This window comes from Mastacembelus armatus, chromosome 6 (assembly GCF_900324485.2).
Source record: "Mastacembelus armatus chromosome 6, fMasArm1.2, whole genome shotgun sequence".
NCBI classification, from domain to species: domain Eukaryota; kingdom Metazoa; phylum Chordata; class Actinopteri; order Synbranchiformes; family Mastacembelidae; genus Mastacembelus; species Mastacembelus armatus.
This window is the reverse complement of record NC_046638.1, coordinates 20,892,919-20,906,228: the sequence shown is the minus strand read 5'-3', so window position 1 is coordinate 20,906,228 and position 13,310 is coordinate 20,892,919. Positions and strand designations below refer to the sequence as shown.

The 13,310-nt window shown below is 40.9% G+C and overlaps 1 protein-coding gene across 1 annotated transcript in view; it reads right to left on the bottom strand.

Moving 5' to 3' along the window:
* The window catches only part of b4galnt4a (beta-1,4-N-acetyl-galactosaminyl transferase 4a), a 130,341-nt gene that overhangs the window by 72,283 nt on the left and 44,748 nt on the right, over window positions 1–13,310 (bottom strand). The gene's annotated exons all lie outside the window — the stretch shown is intronic.

Sequence of the window (13,310 nt, the reverse complement as noted above, 5' to 3'; positions counted from 1 at the left end):
ACTTAATACAAACAAGTTTATATTTTCAAAATGAAACGAGTATGACCATAGCTACAACTCCTTCTCTGAAGAATCCATAACTGGCATACAAATAACAATAATAATATAATATAAATGGATGTTTACATATTATATTTGAATGTTAACTGTGATGCATTTACTTGTTATTAATTAAAGTACGTAATTAATGCACCCTTCATGACATCTATTGATGAAGGTTGTGAGATGTGGATGTAATTTGTTTTTTTAAATCAACATTGCCAAACTTCTAAATGTCAAAACACGCCCTCATGACTGCCTGTGAATGATGTGCATGTACTGTACATGTGTATGATGTGTTAAAGGTTTTCTAACCCACTGTAAGGTTTTGTTCATACTTCGTGTTATCAAATATCATTACATGTGATTCCACCTATGGTGTACTCATCAATCACACGGTTAAGGATGTATACTGCTCATAAATGCTACAGATGAAGTTAAATCAGTAGCCAGTGTTTAATGGGGAGCAGAGCTGTGGTTAAAGACAGAGAAGTGATGACAATGCAAGTAAAGGAGATGAGGAGAAAGAAGAGGAACAAGGTGGGTGATGAGGCAGGCAAAGATCCTGATGAGATCAATCAACAGACTCCAAGGGTCTGGCCACTGCCTGGATAACATGGGTACAGCAGAGATCAATAAGGAGTAAGGCCTACGGGTTATTCTACTACAGGAGACAAAACACTATATACTGGAAACAAATACTCCAGCCAGGTTTGATGGGGCAGAGGTAGGAATGAAAGGAGAAAAACAAAGAGTGAAAGGGTAGGACACAAATAGAAACAGTGGAACAACATAATAGGCATGGAAACAAAAAGGCCTTTGAAGTCTTCAACTGTTTGAGAACAGTCTGACTGCATAATTGCATTTGCAGTGAAGGTCTAGAAAAATGAAACCACTTGTACCAGCAAGTTTCTACACCAACGCAAACGTTGACCTATCACATTTTAACCATTGTTTTACTCAGCAGTATATATGTATGATGTTGCTATATACATTATGCAACTTCAATGAGTTACATCCATCACACATCTATACATACTGGCTACTGTTTTGAGGCCGCTCTCAAATGAAAGATTACAGATGCAAGAAAAAAAAAACACACTTAAAAGCTCGAATATATATAGAATTCCCTAGTGAAAAGGAGAAAACTTAAGCAAAACATAAAATCCCTTCCAACTCTTCAGAGATACGGCACTTGCTGTAACTCTGGCAAACTGGGAATACTGATGAAAGCAGGAAACGTTCCCACAGGAATGCAAATGAACCTGCTCCTCCTCTTCCCTAGAACCACATGAACACAACATGCCCACACCAAGAATTTTGTTTCCAATTCAATTGCTCACATTAGTCCACTCGTCCATCCACTCCCTTATCTTCCTCACGTCCAGTACGTGTCTGAGCGATGGGGGACGGGGGTGGGCATTTGGCAAGAAAGATGAAGAGAGACAGAGAATGCTCAATTTTATTGTTTAGTGTTCATCAGGACTGTTCTTGTCCCTGCCTTTTCAAATGTTTCCTTGAGAGCTGAGACAGAAAAACAGAGTTGTACAGAGTTTCTGTTTCTCTTTATCAGGTGGCAACAGACAGCAGCACTTGTTTGCTTTTTCAGGCATCGTCAGATGTACACGCTTCTACTGATGACTTCCACTGTGGGGCCATTTCAACGAATGAGCCAGCCTCCGAAAAGCACTTAAAAAAGTCTATTTGGTAATGGTTGATGTGTTTTTCAATGTGAGGGCTTTAAGCATCAGCTCTTTTTGTTCTTCTCTCTTATTTAACACTAGAGATCCCCTATGAGTAGATCTACATAGTTATGATGCAAATACAAAACTATGCATATCTAAAAATAAATGAGTATTGACTGATATGAACAGTGACCATTAAGAAAAATCCAATATGTGCTCTAAAACGACAAGCAGAAAAATCTATTTCCTTACCACAGAGGGATTATATGCAATCACCAGACAGGAGTGACAGATAAAAATAGACATTTACATTCATATTCCACAACCTGGGATCCATTTTTCAGTTTTTTTCTTTTTTAGTATAATAACAAGGAATGATGGAAATGACAGTGCTGACCAGATTTCTATGGACGTCCCTGCATAATTCAGTCTATACAGGAAAATATCGGATGTCAGATTACAAAATTGGCAAACTTCAACCAGCAATGTAGATTCATGTTAGTCCTTTAAACTGCAACAGGCACCTGCACAGTATAAACTATCTATTCACATCACAGTTGATAAGACTGCTGTGACTAAAATCAACTAATTTAGACTGCTATCACACATATCTCGACCCTGACCAAAGCTCGACTTACCAAAGCAAAAGATGTTTTACAGACATAGAACTTCACTGATCATTATTTTGTTCATCATTCACCCTTAGAAAACTTTGAACCTTTCTTTTCGCTGTTAGTGAATACAATTTGTGTCTCTCTTCCTATGCCTTTACCAGCAGCTCACCATGACCACGCTCAGCTGGCATCCATTACACAAGTATAATAGAAAGTTTCCAACGGAGAGAAAAAGAGGTGGAGGTGTGAAAGTGAAAATGAGATATAGACCAGTGACATCTCTTGTGACCTAATGACCCCCACACAGCATGGCCAAATCATGAAACTGTGTGGTAACAGCAAACCGCCAGCTGGTAACAGCTTAGCACTGCCCACTGCTGGAGGAAAGCCAACTGGAAGTAACCTTAGCAAGAGCTTCTATACATTGACTAAAAGGACAGAGGAAGACCCCATTGGGTAAGTCTTTGCCCCCTAGTCAGGGACATGGGTGATGGAAATAAAGTGGAAAAATAAATGCTCTTAGCACCTAAGATTGTTCAGCTTGGTATCGTGGTGTACTTAGCATAATTACCTGTCCATTTTAAATATTTCTACAGTGTGTCTGGATGCCTGTTTGTGTGCATGCACGACACACTGCATGTGTACACAGAGTTGTTGGTCTTGAGAAACAGACTGCCAATCTGTTGGCATCTGGTCGTGGGTAGCAGAGTATGGACACAGTGCAGATCTCATGCTGGAGTCCTGCCTGGGAGTTTATTGCAAGCCCACAGCTTACATCTCCAGCTTCTGTGAAGCAACACCAGGCTGACAAATGCCTCAGAGGTGATAGTGTATAGATGAGTGAAATCACTGAAGCACCCACAGGAAAAACAATTCTGGACTGGACTCTCAAATAGCCTTGTATAAGGGTGCTGTCAACACATTTGAGCTTGAAAAATGACAGGGAATAATGAGTTCTCAGAGGCTGACGGCTAAAACAAGCTGCTTGAAGTAAAAGTATTCACATTTAAGGGAAATATATTATCAATGGCATAAGCATGGCTGTATAAGGGCCTGTACTTTAAAAGGGTTAATTGTTCAGATGTAAACACAAGATAAATTAAGTTGTAAAAAACAGTTACTATGCTTTTTAAGACTTTTTAAAGGAGTGTGATTAAGATTGCAAAATAAAAGACGTGACTTGACCTCTATCCTGACAGCTTCACAATGACATGCATCTCAAAAACAGACTATCTCTAGTGTTACGGCCCCTGAGGTGCCGTTTGACAATCTTCTGGTAAACCCTTGAAAGTTGGCTAGTGACGTACGAGGTGCGTCAGCTGAGACGCGCCATTCAATCACTGCACCCGGTATATAAAGACCGGAAAAGCTTTACTCAGGCGGTGAACTGGGATTTTATGTGAACAGTTCTCCCACTTCGAAACTCTCTGACTGTTTGTGTAGCTTTACGTTTAGTTTTGTACTTACGTGTGTGTGCAAACGCCATTTGCACGTGTTGAGTACTTTGTGTTAGTAATCGCTGTTTATTGTAAATAATGTCTTTTGTGTTTTGTTTTGTACTTCACTTATGGTAACGTGTTTTGAGGTGATACTCTCATTGTTGGTTTGCGAAATGGTGTTGTCAGTGTTTTCTCACTATTATTGATAGAATAAATGTCACAACAGAAAATTCATTACGTGAGCCGTACCATCTACCTTCATTCTTCCACCTTCCCTTATCCTTTAACCTTATGTGAAGTCTCATTCGGGCTGGGACGTAACATAAATGGGGGCTCATCCGGGACCTTTAATTTTTCAAAAGACAATATAATAGTCAATATATGGTCCCGACCGTAATTCATGCCCGATAGAAGGTATGTCCATACTCACATAATTTCTGTTGGTAACATTTCTTCTTTAGCATTAAGGTAAAAACAAAATGGAGACTACAGGCATTGTGAAGTGTTTTATCTCTGCACCCTCACTGAAAGTACTGGAGCAATGTAGGAAAGTTGATCTGGTCGAAATTGCCCGGCATTTTTGCATTCCCTTTCCAACACAATCCCGAAAACAAGAAATCAAGCAAATTGTAATTCAACAATTAAGCACACAGGGAATACTCTTAGGTGAGGTTAGTATACACAATGTCACTGTTCATACAGAGGTGAGTAAATCAGCACCCGAAGGGGAGTTCCAGGCTGATGCAGTGATGGAAACTGGAGAAAAGGAAGAAGATGGCGCAGATTTAGTGAAGGGATTAAAAACCCCTGTCACGCTGCCCCGATTTAAACCTCAAACTTCCACTTCCTCTGATTCTGGTAGTTCACGGGAGAATGCCTGACTCAAGGTGCGTATAGCTCAACTCAAACTGGAGACGCAGAGACGGGAGAAAGAACACCAGGCTGAGCTAGACTTCCGACTGGAGGTCAAGAGGTTGGAAATAGAGGCTGAAACGGCTGTTCGAATCAGACAGCTCGAACTGGCATCACAACAGGACCCCCGGGGTAAGTCTGAAGCTGAAGTTTCACCCAGTGACATTCCCATTTCTCACAAATTTGACTTTGGCACGGCATTGAAATTAGTACCCATATTTTCAGAGAAGGATGTAGATTCTTATTTCATTGCGTTCGAACGCATTGCTACTACACTTAGTTGGCCGCTCGATACATGGCCGCTCCTACTCCAGTGCAGATTGCAGGGAAAGGCACAAGCAGCTCTTGCTTCACTTTCATTTTCGGACAGTCTGAAGTATAAAGCAGTTAAAAATGCTGTTCTTAAAGTGTACGAGTTAGTTCCAGAAGCGTATCGCCAAAAATTTAGAGGATTAAAAAGATCGAGTGCACAAACATATGTGGAGTTTGCTCGAGAGAAAAGCATTTCCTTCGATAAATGGTGTGCTGCTGTTCAAGCTAATGATGATATTTCTCTTCAAGAAATAGTATTGTTGGAAGAGTTTAAACGATGCTTGCCTGACTCGGTTGTCTCATATCTGAATGAAAAACAGACCTTGTCTTTGATGGCCGCTGCAACATTGGCCGATGAATATGAGTTAACACATAAATCAAAACCTATGTTTTATTCCTCAGGAAGTAGCCGTCCTCTTCCGGTTCCTAGGTCATCACTCACTGAACGTAATCGCACCCCTAGAGACAATTCAAGTTGTTTCTATTGTCACAAGTCTGGACATCTCATCGCGCAATGTCCGAGTCTTCAGAAAAAGACACAAATGCAAAAATCTTCCCAGGTAAACGGAGCAGGTGTAGCGTGTGCTCATTTATCCTCAACCTCAGGTAAATTTTCGGTTTTCCCTTTACAAGTTCCTGAATCTGATAGCTCTTTCAAACCATTCATTTACGAGGCGACTGTGTCCCTCTCTGATGAAAATACTGATCGTGTTTCAGTTAAGATGCTTCGAGACACTGGTTGTTCAACATCTATGATTCTTGCTAACTCTTTACCATTTTCAGAAAATTCGTCTTGTGGATACTATAGTGTACTGCAAGGTATTGAGATGCAGTATTCGTCCAGACCCATGCACTACGTATATCTAAACTCCTCCTTGGCCACTGGAAGGTTTCCATTTGCAATATGCCCCGCACTTCCTGTAGAGGGTGTTGCTGTACTGTTAGGAAATGATATCGCTGGAGGTAAGGTAACTCCTACCTTAGAAATACTGGACACTCCTATTCTTTCGTCTACCTCGCCTTCTCCTACATTTCCTGTCTGTGCGTTGACTCGAGCTCAAGCTCTTGAGCAGGAAACAAGGGAGGTAGACTTGGCAGACACTGTCCTGCACCCAATTATGCAAAATGATGTTTTACCTGCCGATTGTGTCAATATTCACTCGAAGAAATTAGATAAATCTGTGCCAAGACAAATAGATACTCCAACTATTTTGTCGAAATTTAAATTTCCCATGACTCGTGAAGAGTTTATCAGTGCCCAAACAGCGGATACCACTCTTCAAGTATACTTTGATGCAGTTGTTACAGACGTAAGTAAGGTAACCTAACGTGTTTGTTATTACCTAGATCGTGGTCTATTAGTGCGTAGATGGTCTTCTCCAGCTTCTTCCGGTAAAGGAGATGCTGAAGGTATGCAGATAGTAGTGCCGACCAAATGCAGAATGCAGGTGTTAAAATTAGCACATGATGATAAATGGTCCGGACACCTAGGGGTACGCAAGACATATCAGTTTATACTTAAGTATTTTTACTGGCCTCGTCTCAAAACTGACGTTGTAAATTATTGTAAAACCTGTCATGTTTGTCAGATAGCTGGTAAGCCAAATCAGGTGATTCCACCAGTACCTCTGAGTCCAATTTCCGTCACCTGCGAACCATTTGAACGCATAGTGATTGACTGTGTGGGACCACTACCAAAATCCAAAGGCGGATATCAGTATTTGTTAACGATAATTTGTGTTGCCACACGTTATCCCGAAGCTATCCCTCTGCGTCAGATAACAGCTCCCATTATTGTGAGAGCTCTCACACACTTCTTTACCACATTTGGGTTACCAAAAATCATACAAACAGATCAGGGGACGAATTTCACGTCCAAATTATTCAACCAGGTACTTCGTCTATTGGATGTTACACACTCCACCTCGAGTGCCTATCATCCAGAGTCACAGGGCGTATTAGAAAGATGGCATCAGACACTAAAAGGTATACTGACAAAATATTGTTTACAAAACCAAGGTAACTGGCATGAGGGTTTACCTTTCGTTGTTTTCGCTGTTCGTGACGCTGTCCAAGAGTCCTTAGGATTTAGCCCCAATGAGCTTGTGTTTGGACACACGGTACACAGTCCTTTAAGAGTCTTACAGGAGAGCTTACTCACTTCTCAAAAACCTCACGAAAGCTTGTTAGACTATGTCAACCGTTTTCAGCACCGACTTCGAGAAGCTCGCACTCTGGCGCAAAAGGAATTGGTTGCTGCTCAGGTAAAAATGAAACACAGATACGACAAGAAAGCACAGCCACGGCAATTCGCCGCAGGAGATCAAGTATTGGCATTACTTCCGGTTTCGGGTAGTTCCTTGTCAGCACGTTTTTCAGGGCCCTATACCATTCTAAAACGGATTAACGACACTAATTACCTCATTGAAACCCCTAAATAGCGACGCAAAAGTCGAACTTGCCATATCAACCTCCTTAAACCTTACTACTCTAGTTCTGATTTGTGTTCACATCCCGTAGCCATCTGTGTTACACCTCAGCCTAACATGGTAGCATCTCTCTCTTCCCAAGTTCAGCTAGAAAGTCCTCAGCCCAGAGATATCCCATTCAGACCGCGTTTGCCCAACTCTGAAGCCAAGCTTCAACTCCCTTCTAAACTCGCTCATCTAGGATTTGAACAAGCTACAGATATATTACTGCTTGTTGATAGGTTTCCTACTTTATTTGGGGATCATCCAACCCAGACTCATGTGATTAAACATGATATTCAGTTAAAAAACCCAACTCCGATTAAGCAACAGCCGTACAGGTTAAATCCCATGAAACGGCTAATTATGAAAAAGGAAACTGATTACCTGTTAGAATTAGGTTTGGCTAAACCTAGTCAAAGTCCCTGGAGTTCTCCCTGTCTGGTTGAACTTAAACCAGACAAGTCACCTCGGTTTATTACCGACTTTCGTAAAGTTAACTCAATGACCATACCTGACTCATATCCATTGCCACGTATGGAAGATTGTGTTGACAGTGTGGGACAGTCCAAATTTGTCACCAAACTAGATTTATTGAGAGGTTATTGGCAAGTACCTCTTACGGACCGCGCAGCTGAAATCTGTGCTTTTGTAACCCCTGACTATTTCTTACAGTATACTGTTATGCCATTCGGGTTATGCAACGCCCCCGCTACTTTTCAGCGTTTGATAGATACAGTCCTTAGAGATGTAGACAATTGCAAAGCTTATCTTGATGATCTCATCATCTATTCAACTTCATGGACACAGCACGTTCAAACTCTCACTACTGTATTTGGTAGGTTAGCTCAAGCCTCTCTTACTTTAAACTTAGCAAAATGTCAGTTTGGAGAAGGGACGGTTACTTACCTAGGTAAAACAGTAGGTCAAGGTCAAGTCAAACCAGTAGACTCAAAAATTCAGGTCATCCAGAAATTTCCTATTCCGTGCACTAGGCGTGCATTGAGACAATTCCTGGGTCTAGCAGGCTACTACAGATGCTTTTGTAAAAATTTCTCGTCTGTAGTAAAACCTTTGACGAGTTTACTTAGCCCCAAGACTGTATTTAAATGGTCGAATGAATGCAACGTTGCTTTTGAACGTGTCAAGTTTTTGTTGTGTCATGCTCCAGTCCTTTCAGCTCCAGATTACCAGAAACCATTCCAGCTGGAGGTTGATGCCAGCGCTGTTGGCATTGGAGCCGTGTTATTACAGAAGGATGACCAAGGCCTCTGCCGTCCTATCTCCTTCTATTCGAAGAAGTTTACACAGGCACAATACAACTACTCAACGATTGAAAAAGAGACGCTCGCTCTTGTCCTCACACTACAACATTTTGAAGTTTACCTCGGATCAAGCTCTGTTCCCATCGAAGTGTACACTGACCACAACCCATTGACTTTTCTTTCCCGTATGTACAATCACAACCAGCGATTAATGCGCTGGGCGTTGATAATCCAGGAATTCACGTTGAACATTCATCACAAGAAAGGAGCGGACAACATCATTGCTGATGCGTTGTCTCGGTCACCTATACCTTGACTTTCACTACTATTCAACCAGTGAATGAGTATGGATTTCCCCTGTTTATTTTATTTTTACAGGTGAAATTTTATGGGGGAGGGTGTTACGGCCCCTGAGGTGCCGTTTGACAATCTTCTGGTAAACCCTTGAAAGTTGGCTAGTGACGTACGAGGTGCGTCAGCTGAGACGCGCCATTCAATCACTGCACCCGGTATATAAAGACCGGAAAAGCTTTACTCAGGCGGTGAACTGGGATTTTATGTGAACAGTTCTCCCACTTCGAAACTCTCTGACTGTTTGTGTAGCTTTACGCTTAGTTTTGTACTTACGTGTGTGTGCAAACGCCATTTGCACGTGTTGAGTACTTTGTGTTAGTAATCGCTGTTTATTGTAAATAATGTCTTTTGTGTTTTGTTTTGTACTTCACTTATGGTAACGTGTTTTGAGGTGATACTCTCATTGTTGGTTTGCGAAATGGTGTTGTCAGTGTTTTCTCACTATTATTGATAGAATAAATGTCACAACAGAAAATTCATTACGTGAGCCGTACCATCTACCTTCATTCTTCCACCTTCCCTTATCCTTTAACCTTATGTGAAGTCTCATTCGGGCTGGGACGTAACACTAGACACATTTTTCTCTCCATCTTTGAGCAGAAGACATCTTGAGTCAGTATTTGAGTAACAAAAATCAGACGTGATGTGTCCTTGTGAACTGCTACTAATTTGCCAATTTTGTTTGGGTTGTAATTGGTTACTGTCTGTTTGGATTTACAGTATAGCAAACCTCAATGTCTCCATTCTCTTATTCTGACCCTCCTCTCTTACCACTGCTTAAGCTGTCACAAGGGCCACAGGAGGAACTGACCCACCATTATCTAAAAGCTCTGAGTTCATATTTCACAGCTTACTGCTATGCTTACTTAGCAAGAGAAAATGCTGCACTATAATAGCTCTATTATCCCTCCATCTCCCATTTAGACCTTCAAACTGTAGTATTGCCTTGCTTCACTTGAGAGACTTTCAGGATGAGGTATTTGTCCTTGAATAAAGGCAAAAATTTAATTGAACTCTTGGTAACAGAAGAGACAAACACTTGAAAAAAATGGCACAAAGCAAACAGTGCAAGCTCTGACATCCTGGGGTAGGGCGCTCAGGCTGATGCACCAAATGCCTCCAGGGAGATCCATTTCCACTTGGCTGGCTGCAAATCCAATCACGGTGTGGGGGGAACTCTGTTGACTAAACGGCAGAGATGAGGCTACTGAGTCACCACCCAGTCACCCTGAATTGTTTAATGACTCTCCTAGTTAAATTTGTGACAGTAGTTGAAATGCTAAATAAATGTAATTCATACCTGGACAAGTTATTCACTGATCCCTTCAGTAAAATCTAAATGTTGTCTAAAAGATATGATGCTAATCCCTGTGTTTGGGTCCATTTACAGATTACATTAAGCCTAGTACCCAGCCAGAACACACAGCGTTGTACTGTATCATCACAGCCTTTGTAGTGCAGGTGAGTGTGTTGAGTCGTGCTGATCAGCCATGTGTTTATTTACTAGTCACTTCGTGCTCTCCTGTTGTCAGGGATGTCTCCTAGTGCTAATACTAGCTCACTCACATCTCCCATAAACTACTGGCAAGGCCAGAGTGATGTAAGGCAGCCATATTTACAGCCATGAAAGCAATTGGAGGTTAACAATGAGGCCTGGCTGCTGTGGTTTATGAGCTGCTGTAAAATTGCCACAATGATTAAAATCTCCGTCAGGTGAAAGACAATGGTGCAGCCCTTTCCCTCAACCCTCCTGTGAAATATCTACCCAGGCCCATCCTGCCTTGCTCTCCTCTCATCTCTATGACCTTGTTTGCAGGCCTTTACCTTGGCTAACTGCCTCTTAACAATCCATTGTCTTATTAATGACTTTATTACTTGATTAATGACCTGATCTGGGAAAGTGCACTCAGAGAGAGGCCTTATTGCGACTTTTGGGTTTAAAATATTAAATCAAAATTAAATTAAATATAACAAAAATAATAAATTGTAATAGCTCTAATTGATACCTAACTTTAAACTAATATTTGATCCAGCTGGTGACTATTTAAAAAATTTCAGCCTGGAAAACAATTGGCAGAGTGGTTGGTGCTGTCGGTGCTCGGTGATGTGACTGATCATTCAGTGTCGATTGAGTTAATTTAGGGAGATTCTAACTTCTCATCTCATCATTCATTTTCTCAATAAATGGCAGCCCCAGTGTGTGTGTATAGAATTGGGGTATCCCATGTCATATCATTCATAGTAACACTGGTATAAATCATAATGTGATAATTCAGAATGTCCTGATCAAGTTTTTTTTTTTGATGCAGTGTGATACGAGTCTGACTCGTATTTGAAATCGGCCTAAATAATGCCCTCGACAATTTGTTGATTCAGTTTTACATGTACCTTCATCTACAATTAGAAGTTGGCGAATGCTGGTGGATGTTTTCTTTTAGAAATAAGTGTGCCTTAACCATTACAGCTGGTCAAAGTCTACAAAAAAAATGTAAAAAATCTTTTTATGTGTGCATAATTAAACCATTATATCAAAATGTGTTTGACTGTGAAAACATATCGGCATGAGAAAGGATCCTGGCCAAAGCGGTGATAACTTCACATTTCTAATAGTGCTAAGAATGATTGATCGATCATGATACTACAAGCTTGCACTGTGGTAGATCTTCAGAGCAGCATGTTGCAAAACTAAAAATATTTATAGTTTTTAAAGTGGGGATGTGGGAGTAAGAAATAAGCAGAGGTGCACATTCAGTTGCCAATCAAACAGCAGCTGGACACATTTTACCAAGAACACTGCACTGAACAGGAGTACAGGAGCTGGTTGTATCAATCTGATATTATTTCTGTTATATTGCAATTATATTTAGTTCACAAAACATGTATATTGTATAACACTGTAAAAAATATCTGCTGCTAAAATACACTGGAATATTGTTGCTATAGCATCAATCTCTACACGTGTCTTTCTCTGAATGTTTAGTTTACTCCTGTCTTGTTTCTTTTTGTCCTCCAGACTTTTCATCTTCTCTGAAGCCACATCCCTCACTTTTTTCTTCCCTCCATCAAGTATGTGAAAAAAGGGTGGACCCACAAAAGCAGACTGCCAGAGAGGGAAATCACAAAGTACAGCATCCACTTTAACCAAACATACACAGAGATTACAAGTTGATATGTAGGCTATGCACCAAATAGCAAGAACACACAGAGCTTTATATAATCTTAGTGTCAGACTCCCTGACAAAGTGGTAATCACCTGGAGGCTCCTCTGGAGATGGTTGGCACACAAACACACACCTCATGACAGTATAAAATCTACTGCAGGATTCATCTTGAAAAGCAAGTGGCCAGAGAAATATCCCATGTCTTTCAAAAAATTGAAAACACCCTTAGTTGGTTCTTGTAATTTCCAACCCTGACACACTCTGTCAACTATTTAGGCTGCAATTTTAGTGATTTGCAAGGAAAGAAAGAAGAGTGCAGAGGCAAACATTTGCTGCTCAACCGCAGCCTTTCAAAGGGCCGAGAGAAATGTAATTACTTCCTCTGCAGCAGATCCTGCTCCTCAACTTCTAACCTCGCTTTACTTCTGATTTTCTCTTGTTTCCTTCCATCAACTCATGTCTACCTTTGTCTGTCCTCTCCTTTACCCACTCTCATGCTTTTCTACTAATGCGCTCAGATTAACACTCCCTGTGTTTTCTTTCTGCTGCCACTGCCACTACCCATCTGACAACAAACAAGAGGCACAGAACACGTGTACAAGGTTTTTATCAGAAACCTTCATCCTCTTTCCTCACACTAAGGATGCCATTTAGCTCAGTCTATCACTTACAAGCGTTTTAAGAGAAGAGCCGTAAGGCACAGTGAGGAAAAGAAGAGAGCTGAATAAGTGTAAAGAGTACTGTTTAGAGACTTAATGTATGCTGCAGGTGTTATAAAAGTCCTCATTTAATTAATTTAAGCAGTGGGCAATGCACCAATACCTTTGTCTATCTGTGGGTGTGAGAGTCCTTGTAAGTGACTGCTGTCAGCCCCTTACTGAGCATTTCTGCCAAACGCTGCCTAATTGCAATAAGGTCATTCCATTTTCTTTTAGGTTGACTATTAACCCTGCAGGTTTTGTGCTGTTTTTTTATCCATGCCATTTTAGTTTCATTGTCTGAAATTTCTGAAATGGCAACTTTAGCGAGCTATCAGTGCAGCACAAAACATGAGCAGAGTT